The 18,629-nt window shown below is 38.4% G+C and overlaps 1 long non-coding RNA gene across 1 annotated transcript in view; it reads right to left on the bottom strand.

The window, feature by feature from the left end:
- Positions 1–11,182, bottom strand: part of LOC111576870 (uncharacterized) — a 128,395-nt gene extending 117,213 nt beyond the window's left edge. The window contains exon 1 of the long non-coding RNA XR_008601328.1: positions 11,104–11,182. This is a non-coding gene — a long non-coding RNA (uncharacterized LOC111576870). The remainder of the gene's footprint in view (positions 1–11,103) is intronic.
- Positions 11,183–18,629: the final 7,447 nt, after the last annotated feature.

Here is an 18,629-nt window from a genome sequence, read left to right as displayed (position 1 = left end):
GTAAATCTCTGTGTATTTTGAAGCGTACCAGAGCTTTAAATCTGGTTTCTATAGCACCAAACCCATGCTGGTACACTGGTAGCGATTCAGTTTACATTAACCAGCAATGATCAGTTTGACATAGCTGAAGAGGGAAGCAACTGAAGCAATGGAGAGGGCTCCAGCAGCTAGGAATTTGGTAGAACCAATATGTGAAGCATCCACACAACATGTCTGATGCTCCAAATAAAAAAGAAACTTTATGGGGGAGAGATTACGGTCTGAAAAATGAAGAGACTGACAGCGAAGCATGCAAAATCAGCATGTACCAACAGTATGTGTGTGTAACTACTCTCACTGCCAGAAGTTCTGCACTGCTGGTTTAAACCTTTGCACAGATATATGATGTTACTGAAAAACAAAAAAGATGTAATGAAATTCCTTTGCTCTTTATGATTACATAACAAATGTACACATGCAATTAATCCATTGTTCATTGTGTAGACGTGCTGAAATTAGATGGTCAGCTGATACTTTGTGGTCCTGGCATGTCATGTTCTTCTTTTGCAAATGAAATTCAGCGAGGATGAAGTGGCAAAAGCAGCTCATTGGCGCCAAGCTTTCAAATTCGGACCTTATACAACAACACACAGCTTCTAGGCTACATGTCCCTCTGTAGGTAGTTAAAGTAAAAAGAAAAGGAAGAAAAGGGGAATGCCTTTTCCTCTCATATCTCCAACTGAAAGGTTTGGCAAAGAGCAGGCTCACACTTCAAAGAGCGAGGGCTGAATCCCTCATTGAGACAGACTAACCGAAACATCTTTGGAGTCGAGCATCTATAGTGCATTCATTGTGTGCCGCTTGACAACACAGCCTGCACACTAAAATGAATAGCAGGTGGTCAAGGAGAGATAAAGATGTCTAATTTAGCATAATTTAACACATGCCTTAAAAGGATGGTAAATGAGCAGACACTTACAATTATTCTGCTGCATTCAATTAAGCAAGTGGGTGTGAAATGTAATTATGTTTATGCACCTAATATCATGCAAAGTCGCATCAAAAATTTAAATCAGTAAATACAAAATGTATTTCTGAGGGTTTAATAAGATTGTCAGACTTTCTGCATTTTTTATTCATTGTGTAACGAGCTCAGAGAGAAGCAGAACTCTCGCTTTTATTTCCAGGCTCTTTCATACAGGTCAGCTAGTGAACAGAAAAAAAATCAAAGTAACAAGACTGTTTGACTACAAAAAGGAAGACAGATGAGAGAGGGCATAAAGTCAAGCATGTACAATCTATTCTAGCTGCATACATTTAGGGCTAACATGAATGAAAGACAGGCTGAGAATCCCTGAGATGGTGAACAGAATGAAAACACTCTTTTGAGGGCGGTAAAACGGTCAAATTTAGAGACTTGTTTGGGAAGAAGAGCAGTAAATCCACTCCAGAATGACACTAGGGTGACACGAGGCTGCCGTTAGAGCTCCAAGACCACACGTGAAATCTGTGTGGGTCTAACACTTACTGTGGAATAACTCACTCAAAGTGAAGTGTTTTAGAAGCAACTGCAGCTTTCACGCACTGCACTAAAGGCGAACCTGGTGATGGTGACGCTTTGTGACAGGATGAGGAGCCGAAGCACGTTGGAAATTCACCAGTAAAAACAAGAGAGTAAAGAGGGGAAGAAAGGAATATGACAGGATATTTTTCCCACTTTTTGCTCGGTGTGGAAAGCTAAGGCTGAATTTGTTAGCATCTCCAGGAAAGAACTATCGACATCCTGTCACAGCACTGGCAGAAGGGCAATTGTCAAATGAAGAGTGAAATATGAGAGCAGAGGCTGACACCTGACAAATTGTTGGAGAGGCTTTGACAAGACAGAAATCATCTTTCTTTCATGGTGAGCCGAGATGTCAATATCCTTTTAAAGAGTCAAACATTAAAAATGCATACTGGCATGCATTCTAAACAGAAATACATGTGTACTGGTTTTAACTCCCATCTGTTGACAAAGCTGACGACAGGCGATAACGACGTGTCTGCTCTTGTAGAAAAACACACAAAAGAGGAGAAAAAAGCAGGTCAGTGGAGCGCAAAACTCTTCCTCACTGATCAGCTTTAGTGATAAGCCGTTTGTTTTATTCACAATCCCCTCTCTTCCCGCTTCTTCTCTTCTCTCCTCTTCAAAAACCAAGTCAGTCAACCTCGTCTACTGCAATCTCAGCTGGAGAAACACGAAGATAGCTTCAAACTGAAGAGAGAGACTGAGCAAAAAATGAATTGAAAGTTAACCTCCGATCTGGCTGGAAGTAATGGCTTCTTCTAGGAATGTTCTTTGTGAAAATCAAGTGAAATGACAGCTAACAGACACAAATTTTGTATGTTTTTTTCCTTAAACTAATTTTATACTTGTCTTGAAAGTTCCACGAATCAATTTAGTTGTATTAACCTTGAATAGAATATGTAAATGTAATCCTCACTGCTTTAATAAACCTTGTTTTCACCAGCAGGAGGCAGCTCTTTTCAGCAAAAACAGCAGACAGTCAGTGAGCTACAAAGTTAAATATTCAGCTGCCAAAATGGAAGTATTTCCCCTGAACAGGAGGTGGAGACCAACAACAGAGCCTCAAGACAAGTCAAAACTGGACTTACATTCATCATATAGGCAGAAAACAGCTCCAAATGAATGCTAACGTTCCTTGTTGCCTTGAGGATTCTACATCACACATGTTGGTGAGTTGTAGTAAATGCAAGCAGAAATCACTTGCATAACAGAAAACTCCACGTGGCACCTTTAACTGACTTGAAAGTTTCATCTAACAATAGTCTTTCTCATTAACAATCAATCACATGACTGTGTGCAATCTGAAGGACTTATCCCAGCTCTATGTGGCCTCTCTTAGGTAACTTGGCTGCTTGTTGTTAAATTGACTATACGATTAAGACTCACATTCATCAATCTTACTTTCACCTGCAAAAGGCAGCAAGAAAAGCTTTCACTCTTTAAATCCCCTGTATACTACCTGCCAAACATCACAGAGCAGACCGACTGAACCAGCAAATAGCTTGGAAAGAAAATTGAATATTTAGCAGCTGAAATGAAAATATTTCTCTCAAGTGTTGGTGGAAAGACTTCACTGAGCATTAAGCATTAAGATCAGATTCACTGCATTAATGAACCTTACTTTACCCATCAGCTGGTTTAGCACAAAGAAGAAAGTTGAAGAGCAAAAATAAAGCTAAAATCAGAAGCTGTTAAAAGGTGTGTTAAATAGCTAACTACAGGTATGAAATGCATTGACAAATAACTTGTTTGTAACGAGTTCCTTTTAATTACCACTACAGATCCATTAAAGTTTCTGAATTGAGCTTATGAGGTAAATAGTTTTCATACAGATTAATATACTTTTGTTGTAAAAAACAACAAAAAAAAAACACGAACAAAAAAAGTCGTCCCACTTGAAGTTTTTAAAACACCACCCATTTTACTCTCTAAACACTGTACCGAAATGAAGTGGCAACTTCTGCAGCTGAAAAATGAAGCCAAAATGAAAGTCTTTTTAAACCGATGAATCAAATTAATTGTGATGTAGATTTGACAGTTATTTGATCTCAAAAAGAACTGTTCCGATATATACAGTCTGGACTGTACATTCAAAAAGCAGAGGATACATTGCATGTTTGAAGTTTGTTCTGGAAGAAACATGTCTGTGGTTGAGCAACTGAAAGTTTTTAAAAGCTCACAGGGCATTTGAGATGACGTGTAAATGTAGCCTTTGAAACGCTGACCATTAAGGCTCTGACATCCTTTGTTTCATGTTAACAAGTGTATAGAATACCATAGAAGGGAGCTGTCAATGAGTAGTTATGGCTTTACTCAATAGCCGTCAGACTTTAATCAGGCAAATGGGTTTTTACCCATTTGATCTCAAATGTTACGCTGCTGAAAAGCAATTGAGTGACCAGATGTATTGGAGCATTAACTCAGCAGACAGCATCTTGATGGGGCCAAATTTCATTACAGTTGTGCATAAAAGTAGAGCACTGCTGTGAACAGCTTAAGTGGCTTCATGGGGAGGTGTTCAGAGCAAAGACAGGCAAGTAAATGAGAAAGAATTTAAGTGAGGGAGAGAAGTGGAGAGGGAGCAGATGTAAAAGTGGAAGTGTCAGCTGTTAGCCTGGCTTGTGTGTAAAAATCTTAAGAAACATAAGTGGAGAAAGTGAGAGAAAATTGTGGGCAGATAACGATAGGGTTGGACAGCACAGATGACATAATAGATTGTTTTTTGCTCTGGACAGTCAGAGACTTAACATGTCGAGGTAAAATATACTGTGGTAGTGTGGAACTTGAGATCAAATCTATGAATTTATTTAACTGTGTCAGGTAATGCTGCCTTACTGAAGCTGTCTAAACTTTGTCACCAAATAAAAGCTGTAAAAACAAATCCAGAACTGTACAGTATAAGTACTGTAATGATTCTTTAAATCTGTTTTTAAGCAAAGGAAACTGATCAGATGGGAGGAAGTGGAGAAAAGAAATCATTATGAAATAAACAGTGAGAGTTGCAGGCAGGCTTCAACATCGCAGCTACCTATTTTGACCTTCCACTGCCATCCACATGCCAGAGTCTAGCAACATTTGGCTATGCCACAAGACCATCCTCACTTAGGACCAATACAAATGGTGGCACAGTAAGGTGTTTATGCCTTTCCTCCCCCTGCTGGTTGACAAAAGCATTTGTATGAGAACATTAGGGACCAAGACTGGACACTAAGTGGTTAGATGAGGCAAGCAATTGGAAAATGGTGGCAGACTTTACAGCTGAAATTGTGCCAACCAACCTTAGAGCAGGTTTTGTATTACGGTTGGACTCACCCCTTCTCATTGAGCTCAAAGTGCCCTGGGTGGATGCAATAGAGGAGGCCTATGATGGCAAAAATCTGAGGTACAATGAGTCCAACAATGTGGCTGTAAAGCCAAGGTGCGACTGGTCAACCAAGGCTCCACAAAATTACCCAGAAAACAAAGGAGAAGCTTCAACCATGCAATGAAACGATCATACACTACAGGCCAAGAGTTTGGAAGCAAGGCCAATACAGGCCAAACATTTGGAATCAGCTTCAAGTTTCTGTTCAGACAGTCTTTCTTAAAAAGGTTGAAAAAAAAAAAAATACAAATACAAATCAGTATGAATTCTGTGGATTTTGGGATGTATTTATTGCATGACCAGTCTTTGCTTTCATTGATATACATAATTTTCCTCAATTTACCTGTAGCTATACACTGAAGTTACCAGACAATTGCTGAATAAATGTTAACAAAAGAAAAGAAGGACTTAGTTTTAGGGTTGAGAAGATTTACAAGGGTCCCAACTTAAGTGCAAAAGCAAAAAACAAATCACAGTTTGCACTTCACTTTCACTTCAGCTCTTTGGCTTTTGAGAGTTTGTAAACAAAAATTCCAGTAAATCTCAACTGTGTCCATATCTCTATAACTACAACAAAAATGGCTAGAAAGACACAGCTGAGGGAAGAAACAAGAGTACAGATACAAATAGCTGATAATTATAGTAAAAATGTATTCTCATCAGTGGTACTTTCTATGATATTCATGTTTATTTTGTTGCAAAGTATATCAATGAAACTATGATCTTTTTTTGTACAAATCTGATCTTTCTTCCAAACTTTTGGCCTGTAGTGTATTTTAACCAAAACTGTGATATTACCAAGTAATTTTGGTGCCTTCTAACCTTTAAAAGTATGTAACAAAGTGTGATATTTTCTCAGTTTCACCTAACCATGTACGTTCGGTACCGGAACCAAACCAGAAAGCAACTGAAAACTGAAAGAAAACAGTGAAAAAAAGAAAAACTTCAGACCAATCATCCATCACGGGACACAAACCCTGGTCTTCTGGGTGAAAGTCTGGTCTCTAATTCATGCCGTAAACTTCCCCTCCTACCTCCTGACACCAATTTAGCCTCTCTTTCAAACTGTTTTCAACCCTATTCGAGCATGTCACATTTGACAAATTCCTTTTTTTCCATTAAAATGCAATAGAGAATGCAGTTTAGTTGTATAAGAATGTAAGTGACATGGTTGGACCAGTTGACACAATCTGCAGAGGGTTTGATGCCACATCAACATAAAGGTAGCTGCAGTATATGGGAGCTAAGACCTCTCCGGAGCATCTGAAGAACATAGTCAGTGGCTTTGGAAAAAGAGAAAGAACTCCAAGTGCACGAATGGAATCTAAAGGGTGAGCCTGGGATGTGGGGACTCACTAAAGAATCTTCTGTCCATCAGCGAACCAATTAGGAAAGATGGTGCTCACTTGAGAACACAGAAGATGCCACCACTCACCTGGCCATTCAGAGTTCTCGGCAGAAGTGTAATAGAGGATACTAGCAGCTACACCTACAAAACAGACCATTTTACAATCAAACCTAGCGTAAATACCAAATTGTGAAAGATGATAAAATTGTATGAAAACACTAAAACAAAGTAAAACAGCACAGTAACTTGTAAGATCAAATTCTAAGGCAAAACAAATATAAAATACAAAAAATTCTGACCTTTTAGAGCTAACAAAAGCCACTGATAGCACATATTTAGGATTTATCCTAAAAATGTCAATGGAAAGAGGCTGTTCTACAGCTTTGCAGCTGCTACTGCAAAGGTACAGTCTATATTCAGAGTAACTCAGTGACCTCAGGTACGCTGAGTTACAGTCTTCAGGTTTCAGCAGAACCTTAAGTTTAAACAGATATGTGCACTAGGGCTGCCACAAACGACGAATCGACAAGTTGCCTGAGCACGATACGTCATCAAAAGCGGAAGTGAGCGCGCAATGCAACAGAAATCACGCGGAACACGCACGGACATCCACGCTGTAACGTGCATATATAGTATATGCACGTTACAGCGCGGATGTCCACGCTGTAACGTAAACGCGGATGTCCACGCTGTATTGTGCATATCTAATATATGCATATACTATATATGCACGATACAGCGCGGATGTCCATGCGTGTTCTGCGCTCCGCTCAGACGGTGATTTCTGTTGCATTGCGCGCTCACTTCCGCTTTTGATGACGTATCGTGCTCAGGCGATTCGTCGATTCGTCGTTTGTGACAGCCCTAATGTGCACAAATAATGATTAAAAGACCTAATTTTTAATAACACATGAAAAATTCTCTTTCTTTTTTGTTTTGTTTATTTTGTTTTTCTGACTCTTTTTACTAATGCCACCCTGATTTTGTGGTTAAAAATATATTCCTGTCACATCTTTCATTAATAAGTTTGTTGTTTGTCACTTCCAATAAAACCAACAAAATGCAGCTAAACATCAGAGTGTCACAGCATGCAAAATCTGATGAATACTTTTCATTACTTGGTCAGCTGTAGGTTGAAAAGTGATGATACTGATGAGGGTTAATATATTTCTCCAAAGTCTAATTGCACTGGGACGCAAAATGTGGTTTGGACAACAATGCAATTTCAACACATTTAAAGTTTCATATAAAACATCATAAATATAGAATTACATCGGCTGTTTGCTAACAAGAAGTTTCTAGGAACTCATTAGAGAATCAGTATACATTAATGAAAATTTAAAAATGTAATTTACTGCTGCAGTGCACATTGCCAGCTATGTTTGCAGGAGTCTATCCCAGTTGACTTAGGGTGAAGGCAGGGGACACCCTAGACAGGTCGCCAGTCCGTCACAGGGCTACATATACAGACAAACAATCACTCACACATTCACACCTACGGGCAATTTAGAATCAGCAATTAACCTCAGCATATTTTTGGACTGTTGGAGGAAGCCGGAGTACCCGGAGAAAACCCACGCATGCACAGGGAGAACATGCAAACTCCATGCAGAAAGATCCCGGGAAAGCGTTTTTTCTACAATATCGTTCCCTTTGTCACTCTCCCATAAAGTTTTCACTGGTGAAGAACAGCATAGCGGTGCATCACAGAGGAGTCATAGGTGTATTGGTGGCCTCCTCACTAGTCTTTCTAGCACAGTCACTCAGTTTTTGAAAATGGCCTGTTCTAGGTTGAAATATGCAATTTAATATGTGCCATATTTGCTCATTGACTTAGAAATAGTCTTGCATTGATCCCTTGACTTATTCGTTTCAATAACCTTTTCACAGAGTTTCTTGGAGTGTTCTTTTTTTCATGGTATAGTTATATCCAGGAGTACTGATTCATCAGTGACTGGACCTTCCAGATAAAAGTGTGTTTATACTACAATCACTGAGACACATTTACTGCACTCAGATGATCTCTGCTTCTCTAATTATGTAACTTGCAGCACCAGTTGGCGGCACCTGTGTTCAATTAGGTGAGTCATCTTACACAGGGATGAATACTTACACAATCATCTTATTTTACATTCTGTGTTTTCAAGTAATTGACATTATTTTGTAGAAATCTGTTGTCATTTTTAGTTTATTTTTGCAAATTCTTGTTAAAAACCCAAATTAAACTGACAATAATTTAATGTTGAAAAGCAACAAAAGGAGAATCTTCCTAAGAGGGGGTAAATACTTTTTCCTGACAAACAAAGGCTGACAAGACTAAATTTTAGGCAAAAAATGTGGCTGGCATTAATCCAAGACAATAATGATAACAGATGATGCCACTCAAACATATTCCATGATAACACATTCTGTTTAAACACTTACTGACAGTCTTGACAAAAAGTTTCAGAGCAAAACTTCGACATTTCTTCCTCACTGATGACATCTGATTCCTAAAACAAAGATGTAGCTAAAATCCTGGTGGCTTCATTTCATTCAGGTGTTCTTGAGGCATGCAGAGAGCAAGTATTTACAGTGGCAGGTCTCTGGCATCTGAACAGCTAATTGTCATTCAGCCATTATTTACATCAAAATGTCTGCGGTGGGAGAGAGCTATTGTACGAGTATTATAACACCAACTTTCCCCTCGGTTCCGGATAATTTTGTTAGAGATTAATTTATTACTATCTACCCCATAACTACGACCTGTTGATTTGAATTAAATAGATTCCCACACTTCCAGTTACTGCAGCTGCCACAGACATCACAGTCTTTTAAAAATAACTTGATGTCCATCACTGCATTGCAAAAAGAATCTGAAAGCTCTCAAGCATAATCGTTTGTTGTGACAGTCTTTCTGAGTCAGTGTCTACCTAACACCTACGAAGTGACTCAATTCCAGTCTGTCATACTTCTTGACCTTATGGTCAGTTGCGTTGTCGAGTGTCTCGCTGTGATTAGAAAGATGAAACCCACCTTTCTGGAGGGCCAACAACAAGTGTTCGTACATCTTACTGTGCCCTCATTAATTCAGAAATATCAGTGTGGGGTGGGTTTGGTCGTGGTGAGGGAAGCTCTTCAGAGGCTGCTGAGTAAATGGCCTGAGGTCAGCCTCCCTGCTGTTTTTATGTTTACTCCGCCTGAGAGCCTGAACAGATAACAGTACAGCAGGAAGCCACCATGCTAATCAGCTGCTGAGGGCAGAAGCAGTCATCCCTGGGGATGAAGGATTGCTATTGGCTTCCTGCGGTTTGTGCTGTTGTCGATGTGAGCAAGCAGGACTGAAGCCTGAAGCATGCTGGGTTAAAGCTGAGGGGTGGACATAAGTGCTCCAGGAAAGTTCAGATCACTGAGAAGAGAGTGAAGATGTTTGGGAGAGATTGTGTGGTGGAAGCTGAGGGACCAGCCAGCTTTCATTCCAGCATTAAGCTCAGAATTTACTGCTCTTTACCAAACAAGACTTGCCTGTAGGGCTGCTGGGTGTCACTGCTGCACATGGTAATGACAACATAGTTTGCTACTGGAGTTCAGCATGAGGCTAAAGCCAACCTCAACAGCACTAGAACAATCGCACAAAGCACAACTAATAAATAAGCCACAGGTTGAGCAGCTATACACACGGCAGTATCTCAACACAATAGAATATTTACCTCAGACGAGTAAATGGTAATCGTCTGCACTTATATAGTGCCATTCTAGCATTTTTCATTCACCCATTCACACACCAGTGGTGGTAGAGCAGTCCTTAAAAGGGTTTGACTACCAGTGCAAGAAACTTGGGGTTCAGTGTCTTCTCCAAGGACACTTCAGCACTTGGAGGGTCAAGGGCTCGAACCCCGAACCTTATGTACAACCTACTCTACCAGCTGAGACATTGCTGCCATGAATTAGCAGAGCAACTTTAACATTTCCCCAATATCAACCAGATGAACCAGCCTGGTTTCAAAGTATAAAATATAATTCAAGTTACATCTCATGCTCTTCACTTTTCACTGCACACCAATTAGTCTTGATGAATGGCACTTTTCCTTTGACCTTACATCTATTTTCTTCTGCTTATCTATATGTTACAGGTCCCAAGAATAGGACCACAGCAACAAAAATGAATACCTGTAAAATACAGGAGATAATGTGCAGCAAAGACACTTGGCACACTCTCTGTCCTCCAGGTTACATCTCTATTATGTTGGTTTCAATTAACAGAAAACATTCATCATTTTGTACAAACATCCTGGTATCAGTGTCCTCATAAGTGCAATATTGTCTCTCTTTTCTTCCAATAATACAGACTGCTCACATTCCAATACTTCAAAGTGCTGGATACAATCTTCTCTAAATCAATGAAGTATAACCACTGTCTTAAAAACAAGCTTCCTTTAGCTGTCTAAACTCATAGAGGGACAAAGGCACTTTGAGGTCATGTAAATACCATATCTGGAACATTTTACATAGTTACTGTTATCAAAACTATTAAAAAATAAAACATATCCTCAATTGATAACAATTTTCTTTGCTTAAACATCTGCTAAATACCACATAAAAACAACAACAGGTGTAGGATTCCAAATAAAACTGTAAAGAGTGTACATAAGAAGGTGACGATCTCCCTGCCAGACAATGGTGAGGTTGCAAAAACCCATGAAACCACGGTTAGCAGTTAGCCCGCGAACATAGCTGTCGCGCATTTTTAACGGCCTTATTTTTATATTTCATCACTTAAAACAACATCTCACTGGTACACAGCGACTTAACATTTAAAGCTTGATAAGTCATAAGCACACATTAGCAGGTTTTAACCGTACTAACCTGTAAAATACAGGAGATAATGCGCAGCAACGAAGAAGCTCGGCACTCCGTCCTCCAGGTTACATCTGGGGTGCCGCCGTTTCCCTCCCCTTAAGGTGACCCAGGTGCAACAATGCCGATGTCAACAGTTCCCCCTCGGAACGCTGCTGTTTTCCTGTCCCTTGTTTAGAATAAAATATCATCCTGGCTTCCAGCCCATTTTCTACTGTAAAAATTAAATCTTATTATACAAAATGTGGTCACCAAATTTTAGGTGTGCCACATATACTCGGGTCATTGTGGCATCAGGCTAAGTAGGACAGCCAAGATATCTCCCAACAACAATTTCTAGTGAGCTCCTTCCAAGACATTCCTGGGCAAGATGAGAGATATCATCTCTGTGCTGAACCTTAGATGTTCCTCGAAAAAAACCCCAAAGGTAAAAGCACACCTATAAAATAAATGGCACCCTCCACATAACCATTCATCGATTTTCTTCTTCTTAACCAGTGGCAGCAAGCTAAGCAGGGCAACCATCAAACAAAGACTCGGATGAACTGGCAAGAAGGAACTGCACTGTATAGGAAAACCAGGCTCCCCTTCTGGAGTAAGGCCTTGGAGGGTCACAAACATATAGTGACTGAGCCTGGATCCATGCGGCTCGGTGATACACAGCGAGTGCACAGAGAGTTTAGTAGCACAGTGGCATGCAGCCATTAAATAAAACAGACATTAATTAGCTCCTGTGCAGAAGGGCATGATAATCACAACAACAAAGATCCACACATTTGTTTGATAGTTGCAAATTTACCACAGCTGGATGCTATAATGCTTGATACTAGAATAGTATTCTATTCTCTACACCATATATAACTAGGAGTGAAAATAATGATTACTTTCACTGTCTGTTGATCTGTGGACTATTTTCTTGATTCAATCAATTGATTGTGTGATCTATTAAAATTTCAGAAAATTATGAAAAATGGGCTTTGGTGTTTCCCATGATGTCTCTAAATGTCTTGTTTTGTCTACATAAAAAAATATTCAGTTTACTGTCATAGATGAGAAAAGAAACCAGAAAATATTCAAATTTTACAAGTTAGAATCAGATTTGGTGATTAATCTCATAGTTGGCAACTATTCTACTTATTGTTGCAGCTCTATACATAAACAGTGAGGTCATTATCGGTTGTTACAGCAAGGTCCTGTTTCAACTTTTCTTCACTTGCTTTCCCAAGTGAAGGAGTTCAAGTATCTCGGCATCTTGTTCATGAGTGATGGGAAAATGGAGCGTGAGGTGGACAGGCGGCTTGGTGCAGCATGAGCAGTAATGCAGACGTTGTACTGAACCATCGCGGTGAAGAGGGAGCTGAGCCGCAAGGCAAGCCCTCTCATGGAGGCACCATGACCCGACCCTGGATAAGCGGAAGAAGATGGATGGATGGATGGATGGATGTTTCAGCAATGCAATGTCCTGCCCAAATTGCTGATTTAAAGAAGCTTATTGTTTTTTTTCCCCATAACTGACCACTAGTTAACTAGAATAATACACTGTTTCTTACTTTGCATAGTAACTTGCAACACATGATAAAAAGCAAATGACTGGCAGCATCAGCAACAAAAAGACAGATCTTAAAGTTTCATTTTTAAAACACCTGAAGTTTTTGACAATCAAAACAGCATGACACATGTTGAACCCACTGGGCTCAGTTTGTTTATTTCACCTAGTCATAGGTGAAGCTGGAAACAAATCTTTAGCTTGTTTTTGTTGACGATGTTGGTAGTAAAAATTGGATTACGAGGGTAGATTTTGGTACTGGTTGAAATCACTGAGCATCTTCTGTACTTAGTTTTGTAGCACAGGAGGTTTTAGATTGATCATTTTATATTTACTGCCTCTGCGTTTGATACAAGCTGTTTATTTCTACATTTACTCTGTGCTCAGAGCCATTTTAAAAGCCTTGACCCTCCAGGATAAGAGGTTCAGAAAGGGTCCAGGTGATGGCACCGCTGTGCTGAACACCCCCATAGCATAGCCTCGGTCAATGAAATGTGCTGCATGGAAGTCAGATTCACTCCACAAAGGGGATTTTTTATGCTTCTGGATTGGTGGATGTCTATTCTCAGGCCAAGGTGCAGCTACTCTACGTCCCTGCGCTGCAGGCATTATGCTGCTGCTGCCTGAGCCTTCACTTACCTGGGGCTTTTAATCGCTGTGGCCTGTTTTTCAAGGGCACATGCAGACACACAAACCAATATAGTCTTTTGTAAGCGGTTCCGATATGTTACAGGTTTTAGGCCACTTGCTGGAGGATAGCAAACCTTAGCAATCGATGACTGAAAGGCAGAGTCTTATCTCTAACTCTGTGTCCATTTTCAAGCTTAAAGTAAAAGTGTTAAAAGTTGAAGTCTGAAAACAAAAACATGTGGTAGAAAATGTGGACACATTTCTGGGTGTGTGAAGGTGAAATATCGTTCCTGTTATTTATAAAAAGTTTGGAGGTAATCAGGATGAACTTCTTGCTAAGGTGTGTTCTTTATTTTTACTGCAATACATAGTGTCCACATTAAAAAAAAAGAGTTTATGGCAAAATAAAAGGTCCACAATAAGACTAACTGTGCTGAGTTCAGGGAAGAAACAAATTGGCATCTACACACAGCCCGAGGCTAGTATTTTAAATTTCTATCTAAAAAAAAAAATAGAAAAAAATCTGTCAGCAACAGTCCCACAACTGCTCAACTGTATTTAAAAAAATCTGCTAGAACTTGGCAGCTAGGGTGCCAAATAACTCTATTAAATAATGGTGGAATACTGTATCATTCAAACACTGTATATTGGCAAATATTTGGAAAAAAATTACGTATTTTAGCAGGCTTAAAGTTTTTTTTAAAAAGTGTCATTGTACCATTAAATGTTGTACACATTTTTTTAAGTGGACATTATTTACAGTTTGGCCTTGTTTTGTTTTTTACAGTCAACAACTATTCATCTTTTTGTGATTTAAAAAAGGGTAAAAGAAATCATATACTATTTTTCAGTCCATAATATACGTATTTTTTCTTTCAAATAATGGTAAAAAAATTATTTAATATTTTAAACAATGATATGTTTTGATGATTTAAATACAGTAAAAAAATGGTGTAATTTTATTATCAAGTGCTGTAAAAGAACAAATCACAATTTGTAAAAACAATGATTTTTCATGTGGACATTATCTGCAGTTTCAGCTTCTTTTTTCTTTTTTTTTTTACAGCTTACATGAGGCAGAAATTAACAATCTTGGGATCTATGGGTATTTTACGAGGATGACGGAAAGTTGTGTTGTGACCCAAGAAGAAACTGAGTGTATATTATGCTGTGGTTTTAGTATAATATTCCACTTTTAATGACTACACTTTAATGTTTTGCAGCGAATCTCAGTCAACAGACCAAGAGGAGAAGATTTACTGCTGCAGAAGCCTTGAGGCAGATACTTAATGCCCAAACTGACAATGAACACAGCTCATTTGACAAGGGTTTTAACTTCTTTTTGCATCAAAAATTATTGCAAACCGTAATTATTTGTAACATTTTAGAGTGTCTTATATTAAAGAAGCATATTATATTATATTAAAGAAGCAGTATGTGTATGGTAAATACCAAAACAGACATTAATAAAAGTTTTCCTGTATAAAATATACACCCCCCCCCCCACCCCCACCCCCCCACCCCCAGGGGGGGAGCCAGGGATCTGAGGGGATAAAGACCAAACGTCTGCACATAGAGAAAACAGAACTACCAACATCACTTCTCCCATCGTTCAGCCTAAAAGCTGGGAAGAAGGTCAGGATATAAAATGAACGGGTTAATTAAACCTTTCAGGAAATGCTGAACATCTTTTTATATTATCTTGTGTGAAACTAAAATCAATAATGTTAGCATTTATTTCTATGACAATCATCTGTATCATATTTACTCTAAATGAGAAACCAAATGCTTGTGACTTCAGACTCACAGGTTGACTGCTGTTTAAGTAATTGCTGAAATGTCTGTTACACAGCAAGAGTCAGAAAGTGGAAATTGAGGCCTTCTCAGGTTTTAGTTTTAGTCTGAAGATGTTTTAAATAAGCTGTCATACTTGTTTTTCTGTCTCCCACTGCAATGGAATAAAGCTACCAATGAAACAGCAAAATGTTTGACTTTTTAGTGGGTATATTCCTGACAGATTGGATAAACAATTTAGCAGGTGGAGGCAAAAGCACCTTGTATTTGAAGGTAATATATGAAAGTATTTTCCAACCTCAAGCACAGTTTGATACTGTGACAGTGGCCATTACTGGTACCTCCAATAAAACCTGTATTATCTATGTCAGTTAAAGCATCATAATCTAGAACAACACAGCCTTGAATAACAATGGTTTGTGTTTTCATGAGGTACAATTGGATCAGAAAACACCCGATGGAAAAACTAGACGGGAGAATTGTAGTCAAAGATGAGGAGCGACTAAAGGTTCTGGGAGTTTTGGCACAAGTGTGGACTCACCCCTGGAGGCTGTTTGCTTGGCAGACACTCTGCTGGAAAAGGTTTGTCGATCTGCAGATATTTAGCACATATTTTTTGGTGTTGCCCCAAACTCCAAAGCTGGAGGCGACTGAAAATGTAAAGAACAAACCCGATGTAGAATTATCCTTTGAACCAAGTTGTATACACTGTAAAAATAAATAAATAAATAAATGAATACAATAAAAATTGTGGCAGCAAGGTGCCAGAAAATATAAACTAAAAGTGTATTGGAATACTACAGCATTCAAAAAGTGTATAGCAGCAAACATCTGTTAACTAGTTAGATTTTAACTGAATGAAAAATAGTAAAACATTAATATTTTGTAAAAGAAAGAATTTGTAAGAATTCAGATTTTTGATGTATACATTTACAGTTTTGTCCTGGGTTATTTTGTCTGTTTGTGTTTGTTTTGTTTTGTTTTCTTGTCAAATATTCCTATATCCTTCACTAGGTATCTGCAAGAAAACAGACAAGAGAGAAAAACTATAAAATAACAGAACAAAAAATCAGTAAAATAATACTGTGATAACTTAAATACAGTGAAAAAACATATGGTATATTGTAATTTTACCATCGCATGTTGCAAAAGAATGAATGAATTACCATTTGTAAAAAAGAATTTAAAAAATAAATAATACAGATTTTTCTATGTGGACATTATCTACAGTTTTAGCCTGTTTTTGTTTTCTTTACAGTTAACATATAAACTTAAGTTTTTATTTCAGATTTTTCTAGATATTATCTGTAATTTAAAAAAAAAAGTAAGATCTGTAAAATAACAGTTTAAAAACAATTTACCATTTTACATTCCTAAATATACATGTTTTTTTTCCCAAATAACAACAATGAAATACTAAAAAAGAATAATAAAATTTGGGTTTTTTTTATGGGGACTGCATTTACAGTTGCGGCTGTTTTTGTTAACATGTCAAGTTATACTATTTTCTGTGACGTATCTGTTTCTTAACAAAAAAAAAGAAAAAAATGTAAAATGCACATTTGACATTTGGAATAAAAACAGAACATATATGTTTATGTGAGTCTTGCTTCTTAAAGGATATAAGATGTTCACAACACCCAAATTCTGGAGAAAGAATGGAAAATGTTAGGTGCACAGAGATTGTTATAACCACTGAAATATCGGATGGATATTTCCATAAAGAGATGAACCTCTTAGAGTGTCCTTACTGCAATTAAATGTATTGGAATTATTGGTTATGTGGTCCAGCTGACATTGAAATGTGCATCCTGAATTCTTGAGGGCATATTGTGCTTGTTTTCTCTGCATACGACCTTGTTTATTTACTTTGGTGCTAATTTTATTTTGATGTCAGCTTTTTAAAAACACCTACCACTTAACTGAGTCAATGAACACAAATACAGGCAAGTAACTCTCATTTCTATTTCATCTTGTTAGTGTGTACTTTCAATTAGGACTTATTGTGTTACACAATCAGCATGAAAACTCTCTCATGCTTATTGTATTTTTTATGAATTTACAATGGCATTAGCAAACACTGATTAGATCCTTATTTGTCTCACTTGATATTTACTAATGTGACTTGCAGCTTTGACGCTAATCTGTGTGTAAATTATAAATGTATGTGATTAAGACTCAAAATGTGAAACTGTAAATGACGACGTTCTGCTTTGAATTCTAACCATGTTTGTCAGTGTGCTGTCCACTGGGTCACACAGTACAGTGGTATTTTAGGATTTATTAAAAAGAGACTGTGTCTAAAGGCTATTATTTTTGTTATATAAGCTGGATTCTCAATGTACATAAGAGAATTTGCATAACAGAGAGGCTGGGAGAGCCAGAAATATAAGATTATAGATTTAGTCGAACCAGTCTGCAGAGGACAGAAAGCAGTTTTTAGGCTGGAAAACAGTGTAACACAGATAGAAAAACAAATGGAGACATTTTAAACGCGTCCACACGGGACACAGTTGGATGCTCCCAATTCATCACTAACCTAATTAACTTCTCCTGAACTACGTTGCTCATCAAGTAGTTTTTGATTAGCTTTTTAATGTGTTCAGTTGCAACTGCGACAACAGCAATCGCTAATGATCCGAGCTGCACGGCGCAGGACGTTCTCTCCACATGCGGAACCAGAGGCTGGACGGAGCTCCAGAGTTTGGATGGTCACTAATTATTTTACACTGTGGCTGTCTTCGCTTCTGTTGACTTTCAGCTGGAAATCATGCTCATCGTTTCCACAATTTCCCTGTCAGTGGCAGCAGTTCTCTCGCTGCACCCCTCTATGACTAAATGAATGATGGATGAACTTTGATTTTGGGGGGATTCACACATCACCTCCTGATGCTGGGACTAGTGCTGTGTCACTGCCTGTATTTGGGCAATTTTTTTTGGATGGAGGCACTTTTCAGCAACGTGCTCAGTCAGACAGATCATAATTGCTGTTTTATAATCGTGTCCTGCTGTTTGATGGCTAAAACATGATTAAAAAGAAAAAAAAAACAGAAGAGGAAGACATTTTAGACAAAGCTGGACACAGGTTTTGCTTCTGTCCTGGTTCCTCTGTTCCTCCAGGACGAGCCCTCGAGTGGTTGAGTCAGCTATCCGTGAACATCAGTTCTACTCTCCCCTGAAAACCTTCCGGTTCCCACCAAACCCATCTGTTCAGGCCTCTGGTGCTGGGCAGCCCCTCAGCTGGGAGCTGTTGGACCCTCACAGCTTCCGGTTTGGCTGTTTGCTGTCTCATACATACACACTGAGCTTCTCTTTTTGGAATCTCGATATGCATGGTACTGTATTCTGCACACAGATAATTTATGAGAAAAATATTCTCTGAGATCATATAGTCAGAAATTTAAAATAAAAAAAAAATTTCTAAAAAATAAAGCAAATCCATGAGTAAAAATGTGAATATTCAGTAAGATAGTACAGTCACAACATTAGAGGAAAGAACTCAAATTCTCACACATTCATGAGAAAAAACATGAATATTTAATCACTTTGAGATAAAAACTTGAAC

Source organism: Amphiprion ocellaris, chromosome 4 (assembly GCF_022539595.1).
Source record: "Amphiprion ocellaris isolate individual 3 ecotype Okinawa chromosome 4, ASM2253959v1, whole genome shotgun sequence".
Lineage (NCBI taxonomy): Eukaryota > Metazoa > Chordata > Actinopteri > Pomacentridae > Amphiprion > Amphiprion ocellaris.
This window is presented reverse-complemented; position numbering and strand designations above follow the sequence as displayed.